The sequence below is a fragment of the Pseudorca crassidens genome, chromosome 19 (genome assembly GCF_039906515.1).
Source record: "Pseudorca crassidens isolate mPseCra1 chromosome 19, mPseCra1.hap1, whole genome shotgun sequence".
NCBI classification, from domain to species: domain Eukaryota; kingdom Metazoa; phylum Chordata; class Mammalia; order Artiodactyla; family Delphinidae; genus Pseudorca; species Pseudorca crassidens.
The window spans coordinates 51,266,939-51,285,495 of NC_090314.1; the positions used below are offsets into that span (position 1 = coordinate 51,266,939).

The following is an 18,557-nucleotide window of genomic DNA, read 5'->3' on the forward strand; positions in this document are numbered from 1 at the left end:
AGTAGTTGCAGCATGTGGGCTCAGTAGTTGTGGTGCACAGGCTTAGCTGCTCTGCAGCTTGTGGGATCTTCCCAGACCAGGGATCAAATCCGCGTCCCCTGAATTGGCAGGTGGATTCTTAACCACTGCGCCACCAGGGAAGTCCTGAGGAGTCTAAATTTAAATCTTCATAATCTGTGTATTTGTAGCTTCAGTATCATTCATGACTTGTAGATTTTATGTTAGGGAAGAGTTATTGATTTCACGTATCACGTAAAGGATTCGTAATGATGATAAGGCAGTTAAGATTAGAATGGTGGCTGGTAAATGGTTATCTCTACTTGTGCATCTAGTGTACGTGTATGAGTCAGTTTAGTTGTCAATATTAGTAAAATCATATAGAGGACTAGAGAACTTATCCAAAAACTGATTATTAACATGTGATCATGAAGATGTAAAAGTTCTTCCATAATAGGTGATGTTGCATCCTGAGAGCCTAGATGAAATGGATATGCCATAGTGTTACACAGGATTTTTGCCTATGACTTAACTTTTACAACGTTATGTAATTTATTTTAATGGTATTTCACTTATTGAGAAAGACATAATGGTTGTGGTATTGGCTTGACACCAGTTGACAAGGATTCAATTCCTTCCTTCCTTATTGTATTTTATTTTTAAAAACTTTGTTTCTAAAAAAAAAAAGCAAAAAAAACCCTTTCTTCCTTCCTTCCTTCCTTTCTTTCCCACACTGCACGACTTGCAGGATCTTAGTTCCCCAACCAGGGATTGAACCTGGGCCCCAGCAGTGAAAGCACTGAGTCCTAACCACTGCACTGCCAGGGAATTCCCTCTCCTTCTCTGATTTACAAAACCAGGGTAATAAATAGACTGCAAAGAGTCTTTTTTTTCTTTTGGCTGCACCATGTGGCTTGCGGGATCTCAGCTCCCTGACCAGGGATTGAACCCTGGGCCACAGCAGTGAAAGCTGGGACTCCTAACCACTAGGCCACGAGGAAACTCCCCAGAGAGTCTTCTTTTTAGGAGACTGTTTTCAATAATGCTTGTTATTGGTGTAAGGACAAGAATTAAAAGAAAGTATAGAATAGATGCTAGTTCGGGTTTGTATACCCAAAGAACGAAACCGAAGCTGAGACTGACGCAGCTCAAGTTTTATTCTGTGGCCAAGGAATGGAGAAGTGGGAACTTAGTTCACAGATCACCTTGCCCATGTGGTGAGAGGGATTTGATTTTAAAGAGTAAAGACAAAGGCGGGAGGAGTGAGGCTAATGATGGGGAGCACATGCATTAGTCTAGGGAAGGGGCAGCACTTCCCTGGAAAGGGGAGCCACACCCTTTTTATCCTTTCTTGGTCCATATCTTCCAGTTAGGGCCACCAGTAGGTGTGTCATCTAGTAGCCAATGCAGTAAACTCAGCAGAATGAGACTGAGGGTCTGTTGGAGGTCAGATTCGTTGCCACCTTTGTTCCAGCTGGTTCTATCTGGTGTTTATCTCTTCCTATAGCTTCCTTCTTCTGTCTCCAGACCCTGTGACTTAAAGATACATGTTAATTCCTGTTCAAGCGGGGGTTGGTGGGTTTTGAGCAAAGAACTGGCACAGCTCTGACAACAAAATCCCCCCTTTTCTGTTACTGCTCCTCATTCTTGAGGGGTGCTGAAGGGCAATGCTCTGCCTTCTGAAGCTGCTTCCTGCTGAACATGGGCATAGTTTTCCCCTGGATTAGAGGAGCAGAACTGTTCCCTGTGTTGCCTAAAATATGTCTGGTGGTCACCAGGCTGTAGTCCCAGTTGCTTGTACCCTTGTGTTTGTGTCATCTGAAGTTTGCTGGCTTCAAGCCCTTTGCTAACGAAGTTGACAAGGCAGTTAAGGAGGCAAGGCCCGAAGATGAACGGGAGGATGATAGCAGTTAGTGGGCCAGGAAATGAAGGAAACCAGGTTAAGCTGGGGAGGCTCTGTTTGACCGTATTCCAGATGGAGCTTGGATCTGGACTTTGTGTGTTTATGTGTGTTACCACTGAGCTTGCTCATCTCCCTCTCATGTTGACCTCAATCTGACCAGAGTTGTTGAGATACATGCAGCAGGTTTCATTCGTAACTGCACAGACCCCCCTTGCTCAGCCAGGAGGTCGTCAAGGGCTTGCCTATTGTCGAGAACAACATTTGCTAGTGAGTCCAGAGAGGTACAGAGCCCTTGTAAGGCACCCCTGTAGTTTTAGACAAGTCCTCAAGGGCCCGTGTCAGATTTTGTAGCGTGATTTCATGGCATGCGAAACCTCCTCAGGAGGCCGCCAGTCCAAGAGCAATCCCTACTCCTGCCAGAGTGAGTTCTATTGCCCTTGTATCTGGGGGCTGGGTGACATTATGAATGGTTATACCTAGGTTCCTCGAACTTAGCTGGCCTAGCATGCATTGTGCACAAATTGGGCATTATCTAAGCAAGGGCAGGCTAGAGCCCACCCTGGAAAAGGGAAGGTGCTGGGGTTGTTCTGATGCGGCAGCTGGTTTACTCTCGGGCCACAATGGAACAGGTACCCAGGGGGCGTGCATGCCTGGTGCACCTCTGAGGAACTGAACCACCTCTGTAAGTGGGTAGCCCAAGAGGGGGTGCCCTTGCAGTGTGGGGAGAGAAGCCCACCTGCATAGCAGGGGTCACTGGGGGATTCTGGACCTAATGGCTTTTCCTCAGACCTCAGGAGGGCCACTAACTAAACCCCAGACAACTGGTGTCTTCCCTCCCCAGTAAATACATCTCCCATCTGGTCCCTGTGTGTATTCATTGAGTCAGTGCAGAGGGCACCAATGGGTGAGATTTCCATAGGAGTCAGTCCCGGGGCACTTAAATTGTGGGGTAATGGAAGAAGCAGTGATCAGAGTCCAGAGCAGCCCCCGGTGTTATCGCAAGTCCCTCCCTTTGGTAAGGGCTGCTGACGGGCAGTGGCAGCGAGACAGAGACTGGTTAGAGTGATGGCACTTTAGAGTGAGGGCTTTGTATTTGTTAGAGATGTTAGTGCAAGGGGTGAGGTCCAAGCAGGGAAGCTGCATTATGGATGGGATACGAACTTCAAGTGGGGAAGGTTCAGCAGACTCGTTAGCCAAGGTGAGAGTGAGGCTGTCATTCTTAGGGGTAAAATGTAATACCTTTAATCCATAGGCATCACTTTGTGGTTGGGGGTGACAGACCAGCACTGGGATAGACTTTGTCCACGGGCTATAATCCGTGAGAAATTTACTATTGCACTGAGTTCCCATTCCATGTGGACAGTTGTAAGAGAGCAGAGAAGATAAGAAAGAATAGACAATAATGGCTACTCATCCTGCTTCCAACGTTAATGTCCCTGATATCCAGCATGGACAGAGGAGATTTCTGCCAGAGGGAGGGAGTTTGGCAGAACAGCAGGAGCCAAGTAAGGCAATAGCAATGACAAGGCCAACTACTAAGCCTGCCCACCGCATTACTTATCTATTGGTAAGTTAGGCCTTTTGAAAAGTAACTTAAGGTCTGTGACAGGTTCATAGGCGCTTTGAGTGGATGGCTCAGTAACTTCTTCCTTCGGTGTAGGTGCTGTTTTCACTCTGGTATGGTGGGCCCATGGAGTTATACCCTATAACTGTAAAGCAGAATAAGTAGTCCAGATTACTAGATAAGGTCCTGTCCACTTGGGGTCTAACTGGTCTTGTGGATTTCCAGCCTTCCAGGTTTTCAAATAAATCAATTTTCAGGGGAGAAAGGATGTAAAACCCTGTCTAAAGGGGAAGGCAGTTCCGGATTCTCGTAGGCATGTAAAGCTTTGATTATTTCCCCTGTCTGTAAGGTATATTTCTGCCGGTCCATATCCTTAAGATTGGTCTTGGAGCCGGGTCCTTCAGGAATGGGCCTCATGTACATGGGCTCATATGGACTTAACCTGAGCTTTCCTTTAGGGGCTATTCGCAGTCTCAAAAGTGCTGTGGGGAGAAGGGAGATCCAGGGTTGATGACTGTCTTGACATGGTTTGGCTAAGTTTCTTTTGAGGGTTTGATTTATTCTGCTTTTCTTTTTTTTTTTTTTTTAAGATGCTGGGGGTAGGAGTTTATTAATTTATTATTTTTGCTGTGTTGGGTCTTTGTCTCTGTGCGAGGGCCCTCCCAAGTTGTGGCAAGTGGGGGCCACTCTTCATCGTGGTGCGCAGGCCTCTCACTATCGCAGCCTCACCCATTGAAGACGCGCAGGCTCAGTAGCTGTGGCCCACGGGCCCAGCCGCTCTGTGGCATGTGGGACCCTCCCAGACCAGGGCTCGAACCCGTGTCCCTTGCATTAGCAGGCAGACTCCCAACCACTGTGCCACCAGGGAAGACCTATTCTGCTTTTCTTGAGGATTGTCATCTCCAAGTGGAGTGTAAACCCCATTTAATTCCTAGAGCTCTAGCGACTCCCTTAGTCATTTGGGAAACAAAGGCAGGCCCACTGTCATTCTGGATGGACTTAGGGAGCCCAAACTGAGGGATTATTTCCTTGAACAGGGCCTTAGAGACCTCCCAGGCAATCTCAGTTCAGGTGGGGAATGCTTCCATCCAGCCGGAGAAGGTGTCAGTCAAAACCAGCAAGTATCTAAAACTTCCTTGTGTCCAGGGCATTACTGTAAAATCAGGTTGCCAGTCTTGACCTGGATATGTGCCTCTATGCTGGGTGGGGGTCACTCCCTTGACCTTGGTTGGGGGTTTGTGTTGGCCTTATTCTGGAGGCAGATAGGGCAAGCTTCAACCACCTGTTTAAGGAGACTACGGAAATTGGGGGCAGTCATGGATTTGATGAGCCATTAAAAAATATATATATTTATTTGGCTGTGCTGGGACTTAGTTGTGGCACGTGGGATCTTCTTTGCAACGTGCAGGATCTTTAGCTGCAGCATGAGAACTCTTAGTTGCAGCATGTGGGATCTAGTTCCCTGACAGGGATCAAACCCAGGCCCCCTGCACTGGGAGCACAGAGTCTTAGCCAGTGGCCCACCAGGGAAATCCCTGATGAGCCGTTGATATAGGGCCTCCTGCTCATAATGTGTCCTCTGGTGAGCTTCCAGGATGGCCTGCAGTGCAGTGGCTGATGAGGAACAGCTGCCCATGACTGTTAATCATCCACCTTGGGTATTCTGGGCTTTTCAGTGGTAAGGTTTTTGTCTCAGAGATAAATTGTAGCTCCCAATTTGTATAGTAAGTCTTTTCCTATTAGGGGAATTGGGCATTCTGGTACATATAAGAGTGAGATAACATTCTCCCTTTCAAATCGCACTCAAGGGGCTCTATAAAATTATGTTCCTGTGGCTTCCCTTCCACTCCCATTATCTTACATTTATCCTTGGTCATTCTGCCTTGTCGGGTGTTCAAGACTGAGTAGATGGCCCCTGTGTCGACTAGAAAGTGAACTAGAAAGTGTGTTTTACCCCCACAGTCAGGGTCAGCCAAGGCTTCTCCAAGGAGCCCCTGGGCCCCTTCAGTCCTCTTCTTCTTTCACGTGTGAGACCGGCAAGGATGAGCCTGGACACAGTGGTCCCTTTAGCTTCCTTCTGAGACGTCTGGGGCATCCCCCTCCCCGTGGCCCTCCTCCCTACGGACTGGCTTTGAGCCCTTCTCTCCACTGTGGGTGTGGTCTTCAATACCTGGGGTGACTCACTGATGTCACAGGGTCCCTCTGGGGGAGGCCCCATCATCACTGGGAGGTTGACTGACCCTGAATTACTGAAGCCAGAATACTGGCAGTTGGGTTCCGCTGGTCTAGTTTCCTTGGCATCTGCCTCCAGATCCTGGTTGTTGAACACCCGAAATGCTGACTCCACCCCAGGAAGAAGGTGTAGTGCGCCCTATCTCCAACTTCTGTAATTTTCTCCTAATGTCTGGGGCGCTCTGGGAAGTGAAATGGGACTTAAGAATGGCCTACCCTTCCACTGACTCCAGGTTCACCTTCGTGTACCCACAAAGGGACTCCCTTAGGCATTCCAAGAAAGCCAAGGGGGTTTCCTTCAGTCCCTGGATGACTCCCTGAACCCTACTCCAATTTAAGGGTTTCTTCCCAGCCAATTGAATGCTCTTAAGAATCAAATCCCTGAAATGTGTGAGGTGCTGCTGACCATTTTCCACTTACTGGTCCCACCAAGGGTCCATATAGGGAATGGCCTGGATTCAAGGCTGGTATAGAACCTGTCCTGCGTTATCTTGCTTGGTCTTATCAGCTTCTTCAGTTGCATTAGTTATAATCAGTGTCTTTTCTTCCACAGAGAATACGATGTTCAGGAGGGTTTGGACATCCACCCAAGTGTGGAAAGGAGTGTGGAATATTCCCCAGACTAAATTAAGGACCCCCTTGGTATCTTCTTTCAAACCCTTGGATTGATCCTTCCAGTTACACAGATCTGAGGAAGATAAGGGTACATGCAGTGGTCAGTCTGCCCTCTCCATTAAGGACCTTGGAAAGGGGGAATAGCCTATTGCTTCCAGGGGGCTGGTACTGAATGCCGCTATGGGTGTGAACTGGACTAGTCCCCAAGGGAGGCATGCTGAGAGATGGAGGTGGGAGAGTCGGGGAGGTGGCAAGGGCACCAGGTAGGGTGGCTGTGAATTAGAGGGCGTAGAAGGTGTCAGGGAACCAGGTCAGGTAGGGGTAGATGACTCAGGAGTCTCGGGTGAACTGTCAGAAGGGGGAGAAGCTACCCTTGGCAGAGAGAGGAAGTCAAGAGAATATTCAGGGGCTTCCCTGGCGGCGCAGTGGTTGAGAGTCCGCCTGCCCATGCAGGGGACACGGGTTCGTGCCCCGGTCCAGGAGGATCCCACATGCCGCGGAGCGGCTGGGCCCGCGAGGCATGGCTGCTGAGCCTGCGCATCCGGAGCCTGTGCTCCGCAATGGGAGAGGCCACGGCAGTGAGAGGCCCGCGTACCGCAAAAAAAAAAAAAAAAAGAATCTTCAGGCTGAGATTCCAGTACCAGGAGAGAGAGACATTAGAGATAATGTTGCATTTCTCACGGAGGCCCTTGTTTTTGCAAAGCACCATGAAAAATTGGACATAGGGGATCTCATCCCATATTTTTCAAATGCTGGCAACAGAGGTCCAACTGAAAAATGGTATTATAATTTAGAAAGCCATTAGTTGGCCAACTTTCTCCATCCACCAGTTTATACTGGGGCCATGTGTTGCAAAAGAAAAGAAGCTGTTAGTGGGCGGTAATTTCTAGTTATGGAGGATGCACCCTAGTGGCGATTTCGCTGGGATAGAGGCTTGGTTACCCCTACTGGGGAGTCCTTATTTCTAGTCTGTTTCCAACTTCCCAGTGGCCTCCTTCTAGGGTTGGTGGCGATGCAGATCCCACAAGATTAGCCCACACCAGGTGATCTAGGTGCTCTGAAACGTGAACCAATCTTTGTGGGGTATGGGAGGGGAGATGCTGTCTAAGAGGGCCTTAGTTATAAGGTCCCCCCTCTCTGTCTCTCTTTTTTTTTTGGGCTGCATTGGGTCTTCGTTGCTGCCCGCGGGCTTTCTCTAGTTGTGGCGAGTGGGGGCTTCGTTACAGTGCACGAGCTTCTCATTGTGGTGGCTTCTCTTGTGGAGCATGGGCTGTAGGTGCACGGGCTTCAGTAGTTGTGGCTTGTGGGCTCTAGAGTGCAGGCTCAGTAGTTGTGGCACATGGGCTTAGTTGCTCTGCGGCATGTGGGATCTTCCCAGACCAGGGCTTGAACCCGTGTCCCCTGCACTGGCAGGCAGATTCTTAACCACTGTGCCACCAGGGAAGTCCCAGATCCCCTCTTAAGTCAGCAATGAGACATTCCCAGACCCATTGTGGGGCTGTAGGAGATACCTGATATAGGTGGGTGCTTTCAGCAAGCAGTCCCTGGAGATAGGGTGAAGGTGGAGTGGGAAATAAGGGTTCTCTAGCCAAATAAATTACCCAGAGAGCCTCTCCAGCATTCCAGGAGACTGTTCAAAGAGGGCTTGTCCATGCTTGGTTACAGGTGATCGAGCAGGGAGGCCAAATACTCATTTGGCATGTGTCCAGTTCTCTATACAACCAGCTACAAGGACCCAAGGACTTCGGATGATTTGGGGGTCCTCTTCTTTCCCCAGCCAGGCAAAGCGATTTTCCTGAAACCTGACAAAAATAATATTTTTAAAGGGTTCACGTCTGAGGAGGGATCCCAAGAGATCTGTGATGGACAGTAGTGGGGAGAGATCTACCTGACAGAGACAGGTACCCTGCCCTGGGATGGCAAATTGGGGTAAGACAGACCAACACAAAAGATGTGCTCTTGGATATTTTACTATATCCTAAAGGATATAGGGAACACAGCAGGGACTGGGTGGCTTGGGCGTTTTACAGTGTGGCTACTTACACGGACATTTGTTTCCAGTCAGCAGGGTGCCCAGTGCTCATCTAACCTGGTCTGTGACTGACTTATCCTTTCACAGGAGTGTTCCAGTGGTGAGTGCCCTAGTGGCTTTTATGTGCTCGATCCGTGCCCACAGTTGCAGCAAGGATTTCCAAGAGCATTAGGACAGATAAGACCACACAGAACAGAGACTGAAGCTTCACTTGTATAAAGAACAGAGACTAGGACTTACGATACAGACAGAAAACAAGGCGATGTTCTTACCATGTGGTGGCCTCCAGAGGGCTTCTCGTCCAGTCCAGTCCCCTTGCTTGGAACCAGTCCAACTAGACAGCCTATTGTCCAATCTCACCCACTACTAGAGGATCGGCTATATTTAGATAACCAGTTGCCCAGTCCAGTCCTCTAGACAGAGGTCTGGCTCTAGCCAGGCCAGGATCCTTTCCTTCAACCAGCCAACCCCTACAACCAATCTTGGCTTTATTGGCTGAAGTAGGGTCAGGGCCCCCTGTGCCAGCTGTCCCCTGGATACTACCCCAATGTGTAGCAAGCATCCTTGCTATAGATACGCAAGGGTGGGGAACCGGTCTTTACCTAGGGAGAACTCTACCTAACCCTTGGCTGCTTTTTGATCTCAGACTGGATTCAGTAGCCCTCACTGGCCCAGAGGTCAAGGATTGGGGCAAACTACCCAGTTATTTAGCCAGCTTTGTCAATCCTAGGTCAGCAAGCAAGTCCTGGCTGAATTACTGGATAGAATGGCAGATCCAAAGCCACCCTCTGGCTGGCTCACTAAAATTTGTTACAGAATCAAGTCATATGGACCTCCAAGGAGGGGGGTCCATACAACTTAATTCAGCAACAGAAGCAGTGTACATGTTCAATGCAATCCCTCCAATGTTCAAATGGTATTTTTCATGGAAACAGAACAAACAATGCTACCACATGTATGGAACAACAAAGAACTCTGAATAGCCTAAGCCATCCTGAGAAAGATGAGCACTGCTGGAATCATCTCCCTCCCTGACTTCACACTACATTACGAAGCTACAGTAACCAAAACAGTATGGTACTGGCACAAAAACAAACAAACACATGGGCCAGAGGAACAGAATAGAGAGCACAGAAAGAAACCCATTTGTATGTTGTCTGTAAATTCACGAACAAGGAGTTAAGAACACAAAACGGGGAAAAGACAGTCCCCTCAATAAATGTTGCCAAGAAAACTGGACACCATCAACAACACATACAAAACTAACTAAAATCCACAATTTTCCACATCAAGTCCTTCCTCTGCTGGGTCCTCTGAAAACAGACACCCAACCCCCCACCCCCGCCCTTAGCAGTAAGGCACACACAGGAAGCTTCTCCTCCCATTTTTCCTCACCTTTTACTCCCAAGGTGGTGCCTCCTGGTGGTTCCTGAAGACACTGGGTTCAGATCTGTCTGCATGGACTCAGCCAAGTGTTGTCCCAAAGCTGAAACCATGGTGGATCCTGAAGAGACCGAGCTTCTATCAGTGGCACAAGTAGCCAAGTTCCTTCATGAGCCAAGTCCACCAGTGGAACACACATGCACCTCAAGTATCAGAGAGGTGGGCTTGGTGCCGCCTGCTGGCCAGCTGGGAAGTGCAGACCTCAACCTCTCAGTTCCCTGGAGCCCACGCTCACAACTGGCGAGCCTGCAGAACCACTAAATTTGGAAATTCAAACTGAGATGGAGCCAAATATCCCATGACTTCTCCAAAAATAGTTATAGAATAATAAATTGGAAACCATATGCAATCAAAAGACTGTAGACACAAACTTTACAACTTACACCAAAATTCACTCAAAATTGTCCATAGACATTTAAAATGTAAAACTATAAAAATTATAGGTGAAAACATAGAAGGAAATCTACATAACCTTGGGTTTGGTGATGAATTTTAACACAGAGTCTCAAAAGCCTAAGAAATAATATATATATATATTTTTGTGTGTGTGGCACGCGGGCCTCTCACTGCCGTGGCCCCTCCCATTGCAGAGCACAGGCTCCGGATGCGCAGGCCCAGCGGCCATGGCCCACGGGCCCAGCCGCTCCGCGCCATGTGGGACCCTCCCGGACTGGGGCACGAACCTGTGTCCCCTTCATAGGCAGGCGGACCCTCAACCACTGCGCCACCAGGGAAGCCCAGAAATAAAATTTTGAACATGGATTTAAAAAATTTTAAACTCTATGAAATATCTTATTCAGAAAACCAAAAGACAAGCTACAAACTGAAAGAAAAATATTTTCAAAATACATAACTGATAAAAGATATGTACTCAAATTACACCAAGGATTCTAGAACAAACCCCATTAAAAATGGGTAAAGACTGGAACAGACACCTGGCCAAAGAAGATATACAGATAGTAAATAACATCATATACCATTAGGGAATTGCAAATTAAAACAACAATGAGATAGCACTGCACACCTATTAGAACTAATAAACTCAGAAAAAAAAAAAAAAACTACTACTGATTGATGGAGGGTGAGGAAAAACAAGAGCTCTCCTTCACTGCTGGTGAAATGCATATACAGCTACTTTAAAAGACATTTTAGAAGTTTTTTCCAAAGCTCAATAAGGCTCACGTGAGGATCCAACATCGTGCGTCCAGTATTTAGACAACTGCTTTTAAGAACTATGTCCAAATGCAAACAAGGATGTAATTAAGCACAGCAACTCTATTCATAATGGCTATAAACTTAAAGAAACCAGGATGTCCTTCAGTAGAAGAATGCATAAGCAAATTGGGGTACATTCATTTCAAGGGGAGCAGAATATGCCACCCCAAAATATGCCTGTTGGCATAAGGATTACTTTGAGCTGATTTCTTTTTTTTAAAAAAGAAGACACATAAGAATCTCTGAAAATCAAGTCAAGATTGCCCTTTTGTGAAGGAAGTTGACATTTATAAAGGAAGTCTCCATTTGAAAGCTCTCTCTCTCCATACCAAGAATGGAAGGATGAATAAATCTCAAGAAACTCTTATCAGTGGAGAAGGTAAGACTTAAATCTGCACAACAACCATACCCTTCCTTCATTTTTTTATCTTTAGATGAAGATGGTATTTAAGGTGATGGCTTGGGCCATTTCAGGGCGTTACTCAGTTTTCCTGAATATCTCTTATGCATATAGGAGGTACACACGTTATTAAACTTCTGAATGTTTTTCTCCAGTTCATCTGCCTTTCATTTTCATTACTACATGGGGGATCTCAATGAAGAACAAAGAAAGATAGAGGGAAAATTATTTTCCCTCCCATATACATGCAGTGGAATAGCATTCAGAAATATAAAGGAATGAACCATCAACCCATGCAAAAAACATGAGTCTTACACATATATTGCTAAGTGAAAAAATCCAGTCTGAAGTGCTATACACTGTATGGCCCCATTTATGACATTCTGCAACAAGTAAAACAGAGAGATGGTAGACGGGTTATGGGTGGGAGACTGAGATATTCCATATGATACTTTAGTGATGAATACCTGCCACTATGCATTTGTCTAAACCCATAAATTTTTACAGCCCAACAAATAAATCATAATATATTTAATTTTAGTTATTTAGGATATGGGAGTGCCACAGGATGCATTACAGAATTTAACAAAAACTGATTTAGAAATGTATTAAAAAATAACCTCACTGTTGGTGGTGGGACAAAAAGTGCTGACCTCGGTAACTTTGGAAATAAATGGAATCTGTAGAATAAAGGTAACAGTGGACTCTACCTTAACAGTGGACTCTATTTTATGTTTTTGTTTCTTTTTAAAAAAATTTTATTTATTTTTGGCTGTGTTGGGTCTTCGTTGCTGTGCACGGGCTTTCTCTAGTTGCGGCGAGCAAGGGCTACTCTTTGTTGCAGTGCACGGGCTTCTCATTGCAGTGGCTTCTCTTGTTGCAGAGCATGGCCTCTAGGTGCGCGGGCCTCCGTAGTTGCAGCACGCAGGCTCAGCAGTTGTGGCGCACGGGCTTAGTTGCTCCGCGGCATATGGGATCTTCCCCGACCAGGGATCGAACACGTGTCTCCTGCATTGGCAGGCAGATTCTTAACCACTGCACTACTAGGGAAGTCCCTAGACTCTATTTTATAAAGTTATTTCCCTGGGGGTAGGAGCTAAGAATGCTGAGACCACTGTATTTGTAATCTGGAATGGAGCAAGCGATGAATTCAAAAAATGACAGATGGTGGAAGCCAGGTTTCTCACCATTGGAGTAGGAAGTTACAGATAAGCAAAGGGAGAAGGTTACAATATCCATGTAATAATGGATCAGGTTGGTGGCATTTATGTAAACTCATCTTTAGCTTAACATGGATACAAACAGTTCCATATAGAAATGTTTATAGATCTTCCCTGATGGCGCAGTGGTTAAGAATCTGCCTGCCAATGCAGGGGACACAGGTTCGAGCCCTGGTCCAGGAAGATCCCACATGCTGTGGAGCAGCTAAGCCCATGCACCACAACTACTGAGCCTACGCTCTAGAGCCCATGAGCCATAACTACTGAGCCCGTGTGTCGCAACTACTGAAGCCCACGTGCTCTAGAGCTCGTGCTCTGCAACAAGAGAAGCCACCGCAATGAGAAGCCTGTGCACCGCAATGAAGAGTAGCCCCCGCTCGCCGCAACTAGAGAAAGCCCGCGTGCAGCAATGAAGACCCAATGCAGCCAAAAATAAATTTAAAAAAAATGTTTATAATTAGGTGTATACGCATAAGTTGGAATACATATTTCAGTGCATTATCAGCTGGGTACATTTAGCTTCCAAATGTAAGTTTTTTTTTTTTTTTTTAATGGGAGATCTTTTGTTGTTGTTAAATATTTACTTATTTTGGCTGTGCCGGGTCTTAGTTGCGGCACATGGGGTTGAGGACTTCCTAGTTGTGGCACGCATGTGGGATCTAGTTCCCCGACCAGGGATCGAACCCGGGCCCCCTGCATTGGGAGTGCAGAGTCTTACCCACTGGACCACCAGGGAAGTCCCCAAAGGTAAGTTTTTTAATACCATCCTCTAATAAAAGGAATCAGGGCTCTTTGAAGAAATGGCTGCTACTAGGACTGAGAGACTAAATATATGAGCCAGGATAATGTTGAATTATCAGAAAGTAAAGAAGTACCAAGAAAAAAAAAACCTACAAGATGTTTTCATTTGACATAATTCCACAAGACAATGAAAAAAGCTCTCAATATCCAAAGCAAGAATGAATTAAGCACCCAAATACTGTAATGATGAATTATAACCACAAGTATAAAATAACTATTCAGGTGCCCACACTAGTAAAATAAATGATTACAAACATTCTTATGAATTGGGTTGAATAGAAATGTCCTATGCAGAAGAATTCCAAATAACTGATGTAGACACACAGCCATCCATCAAGGAGGTAACCCAACCCTCTTCTGAAGTGTGGGTTCTTCCTAAATAAGACATACAGTATGGACACGGGAAAAATAACTTCACAGGGAAAACTGATAAACACGACCTCAGCCATGTGACCAAAGTTAACATGAACGGTGATCAGTTGCCTTGAGAGCCTGCTCCTTTGACATAAAATGATGAGAATGCACTTGACCTCTCTGACCTAACTTCCTCAAAACGCATAAACCCAATCTAATCATGAGAAAAACACCAAGTAAATCCCAATGCGGAACAGTCTACAAAATACCTGACTAGTCCTCCTCAACCCTGTCGAGGTCATAGAAACAAGGATAGTCTGAGAAACTGTCAAAACCCAGAAGAGCCTGAACAGACATGATGACTATATGTCATGTGGTGCCCTGGATGGGATCTGGAACAGAAAAAGGTAGAACAAAGGGAACCAGAATAAAATATGGACTTCAGTTAATAAAAAAGTATTAATATGTGTTCATTAATTGTGACAGGTCTGTAGGAAGCTAAAAGGGAGGGAAAATTAAAAGTCAAATAAGAAAAAAACCTATTGTATCAAACTGGAAATATAGAGGAAATGGGTGATTTTGTAATAAAAACACATTAACAAAATGATTCTAAAATTAGGAAAATACAAACATACCAATTAGCCACCCAGGGACCTCTTTCCCCTGCTGTTTCTCCTCTCATTATGCTGGGGTTTCCCTCTCCTGGACAGGGAAGGAACAGGAACAGAGATGTCCAGCAGCTCCCCTACGATCTGACCCCACCCAGTGTCTTCACCTCCACCCACCATGACGCCCTGAATGAGAACACCCTGCGAGAAGGAGTCTCAGGGATTACTGATTCTAATGTGTAAGCTAGGACTTTTTTGATTCCAAGGGACTGGACACACTTACTGATGTAAAAATAATAAATTTCTTAATGATAGAAATATGTATTTCTACTTGCAAGAGGCAGTTATGGCAGTGGTTTTGGGCCTGGTGGGACAGGGGCTCACACTCTCATAGTGTGACCTGGTCCCTTTGTCCTACTAAGTGACTTTGTGGTGGCCCCATCCACAGCTACAGTGTCTATCTCTGCATCAGGGGCCTCCAGCAACTCCAAGCTGACACCCACTCATGTCCATTCTACTGGGAAGGGTCTCTCCTTCTTTAGGTTCCATGAAAAGTCACAGCTTTAAAGACCTTTGCTCAGCTTGGGTCACATTCTCATCCTTGAACAAGAGGATGGAACATGGGACTGGCTAGACATGGACCATATACCCATTTTTGAGGTGAGTGGAACATGGGATCAACCCTCTGCAAAAGTGTGGACTGGAAGCAGGTGGGATGTAACTCCCAAAAGCTGAGATGCTGAGAATAGATGCTGGGTTGGGGGAAGCAGCAGATTCCACATCACCGACAGCCCACTGCACAGCACAGAATCTGAAGTCCAAGGAGGGAAACGGTTCACTTAGGGTCAGGGGCTGTGGCCACCCTTCCAGTGCTCTTGCTGTCCTCCCAGGATGGCAAGAAGCTCTCCCACTTGCTGAAAAAGCAACTTTGTTGTTGTTGGGAAACTCAGGGCTCCTGCCTTGGGCATCGGGTCCACACATCTCAGAGATTGGTCAAGAATAGCCTGTGTGTCCTCGGAAGGTGCAGAGATCTCATTCCTGTCCCTGGGAGGTGGGAGCCCAGGCATCATGCCCCATGTTCACGTTAATCACCCACCCATGAAGAACAAATTTGCTCATTTTCCAGTCTCTTCTCTCTATAAAAAGTAGAGAAATTATTACTCAATGAAACAGTGGGAGTCTCAAGGATTATTTTATACCACGCTAACACAGTTGGTGGCTTTCCAGAGACCACAGGGTATGGGACAGGGATGCACATATCTCCCCAACAATATGGCCTCAATGTGAAACTGTCTGGCTCCCAGATGCTTCAATACCTTTTTTTTTTTTTTAACACTTTTACTGGAGTATAATTGCTTTACAATGGTGTGTTAGTTTCTGCTGTATAACAAAGTGAATCAGCTATACATATATCCCCATATCTCCTCCCTCTTGCGTCTCCTTCCAACCCTCCCTATCCCACCCCTCTAGGTGGTGCTTCAATACCTTTGATTCTCAATGGATATGAATATCAATCTTGGTTACAACCAGAAGGTTGAAGGATTGCAGGGCCACAGTCTGTGTATGGTTGTCATGACCAGGGCCACACTCAATGTTTGGAGGGTTATTACCTCTCTTGGCAGGCTAAGAGGCAATGAGGGAGGAGGCATTTGTTTCAACCACATGGATACTGGGAACTGAAACATCCCAAGGAACTGTCTAGGATAACCAGGTAGCTGTTCAATTACCCAGCAGCACAACTGGCTCAGTAATTGGCCACAGGGGCTTGAGGGGCAAAGGCTGACCTGAGCTGGAGGACCACGGATGCCTCCCTGGATGCTCAGAGGCCAAGGGCTGTTCTGAGACTTGACTGTTTTTACACTCATGCAGATGGAACAGAGGGTCCATCCAGTCCCAGGAGGGCCCCACCAGCCCTCAACAAGGTAGCACCGATGGGCCGGCAGCTTGATGCACCCAGTCCTGTATAAATCCACACATGTCTAGAGAGTACCTTGCATGTCAGGGCTGCGCTGGACTGTGGCTGCTCAGACAGAGTGGGGCCAGCATCCCTTCCCAGGTGGGAGGGTAGAGGGAAACCCTGCATGACCTCTGAGACCCTAAGTACCCTTGACTGAGCTGAGTTCAATTTGAATCAGTTGAGTGACCAGAGCAGACATTACATTCATCTATCAGGGCCCAGGGCTGGAGGGGCAGAAAAACAATGGCCTAGCTCAACCTTGATCCTCACCCTGACACTGATCCCAATCCTAAACTCGGACCCTGACCCTAAACCCTGACCTAACCTTAACCCTAGCCCATACCCTAAACCTAACCCATACCCATACCCGTATCCCACCTGTATCCCAATCCTAACCCATACCCTAACACAATGAGACCAAAACCATAAACCTTAATAAAGAAAACTACAACCGTGACCAAAACCATAAAATAGTCATTAACCATACATATGTCATAACCGTAAACCATAACCCAGCCCCAGCCCCCGCAAGTCTCAGCCCTAACACTAACCCTCCAAACCACTAACACCAAGCTGAATCTAACCACATCATACAAATACATCAAAAAAAAAGAAAACTACATCAGTATAACTTAGGAATGTAAGAATCCTCCACAAAATAAGAGCAACATGAAAGCAAAACAATATTAAACGGATGATGCCATAAGCGTCTCTACACCAGAAATTTCAGCTTGTTCAACATATTAAAGCTAAGCAACGTATTTAAACCACAATAAAGGTGTGAAGTAAAAACACATGATCAGGGCTTCCCTGGTGGCGCAGTGGTTGAGAGTCCGCCTGCCGATGCAGGGGACACAGGTTCGTGCCCCAGTCTGGGGAGATCCCACATGCCGCGGAGCGGCTGGGCCCGTGAGTCATGGCCGCTGAGCCTGCGCGTCCAGAGCCTGTGCTCCGCAATGGGAGAGGCCACAACAGAGAGGCCCGCGTACCGCAAAAACAAACAAAAAAACAAAAAACCCCCCACATGATCCTATCAATTATTGCAGAAAAAGCTATAATCAAAATCCAGTGCTATTTCATGATACAAACACTCAAAAGTAGGAATAACAACCTAAATGTCCATTGATAGAGGAATGGATAAAGAAGATGTGTACATATAAACAATGGGATATTACCCACCTGTAAAAGAGAATGAAATAATGCCATTTGCAGCCACGTGGATGGACCAAGAGATTGTTATACTGAGTGAAGTAAGTCAGAGAAGGACAAACATTGTATGATATCGCTTATATGTGGAATCCAAAAAAATGGTACAAATGAACTTATTTACAAAACAGAAATAGAGTCACAGATGTATTGGTATATAGATAACAATCTTATGGTTACCAGAGGGGAAAAGAGGGGGAAGGATAAATTGGGAGATTGGGATTGACATATACACACTACTATATATAAAACAGATAACTAATAAGGACCTACTGTAGAGCACAGGGAACTCTACTCAATACTCAGTAATGACCTACATGTGAAAAGAATCTAAAAAAGAGTGAATATATGTATATGTATAACTGATTCACTTTGCTGTACAGCAGAAAGTAACAACATTGAAAATCAACTATACTCCAATAAAGTTTTTTTTAAAAAGTAGTAATAAAAGGATATTTGTTCAGTATGGAAAAGAGTAGTACACAAAGCCACAGAAAACATCATACTCAATGTTAAAGCCTGAAAGATTTACTCCTGAAATCAGGAACAAGGCCAGGAAGCTGGCCTTCACTGCTGTTACTCAATAGTGTACTGGAAGTTCTAACCAGAGTCTTGAGGTAAGAAATAAAAGGCATCCACGTGTGAATGGAAAAATTAAAGCTGTGTCTATTCACAGAACACAGATCACATCTTGTATATAGAACTTCCTATATCAACAAAAAATTATTTGAGCTATCAACTAATTCAGCAAAATTATAGGACAAATTATCAATTCACGAAAATCTATCTTATATGTGTACACTAGCAATAAGTAATCTGAAAAACAATTTATGAAAACAATTCCATTTTAAATAATGTCAATGTTAATATTTAGGAATATACGTGATCAAGCTATGACTTGTTTTTATGTATGTAAAGTTGTTTGTATGTTCGAAATTACTGGGAAGTAAGTTACTTTTCAAAACGCCCTGTCATTACCATGCCAGAAAAGCAGAGAAAACATCAAACTT

General features: G+C 45.7%; 1 protein-coding gene across 1 annotated transcript in view; it reads right to left on the reverse strand.

The window, feature by feature from the left end:
- Positions 1 to 1,136: 1,136 nt before the first annotated feature.
- LOC137212545 (zinc finger protein 135-like) overlaps positions 1,137 to 18,557 on the reverse strand; it is a gene marked incomplete at its 5' end in the record, with an annotated part of 38,150 nt that continues 20,729 nt past the window's right edge. The window contains 2 exon segments of the mRNA XM_067716043.1: positions 1,137 to 8,113; positions 9,739 to 10,043.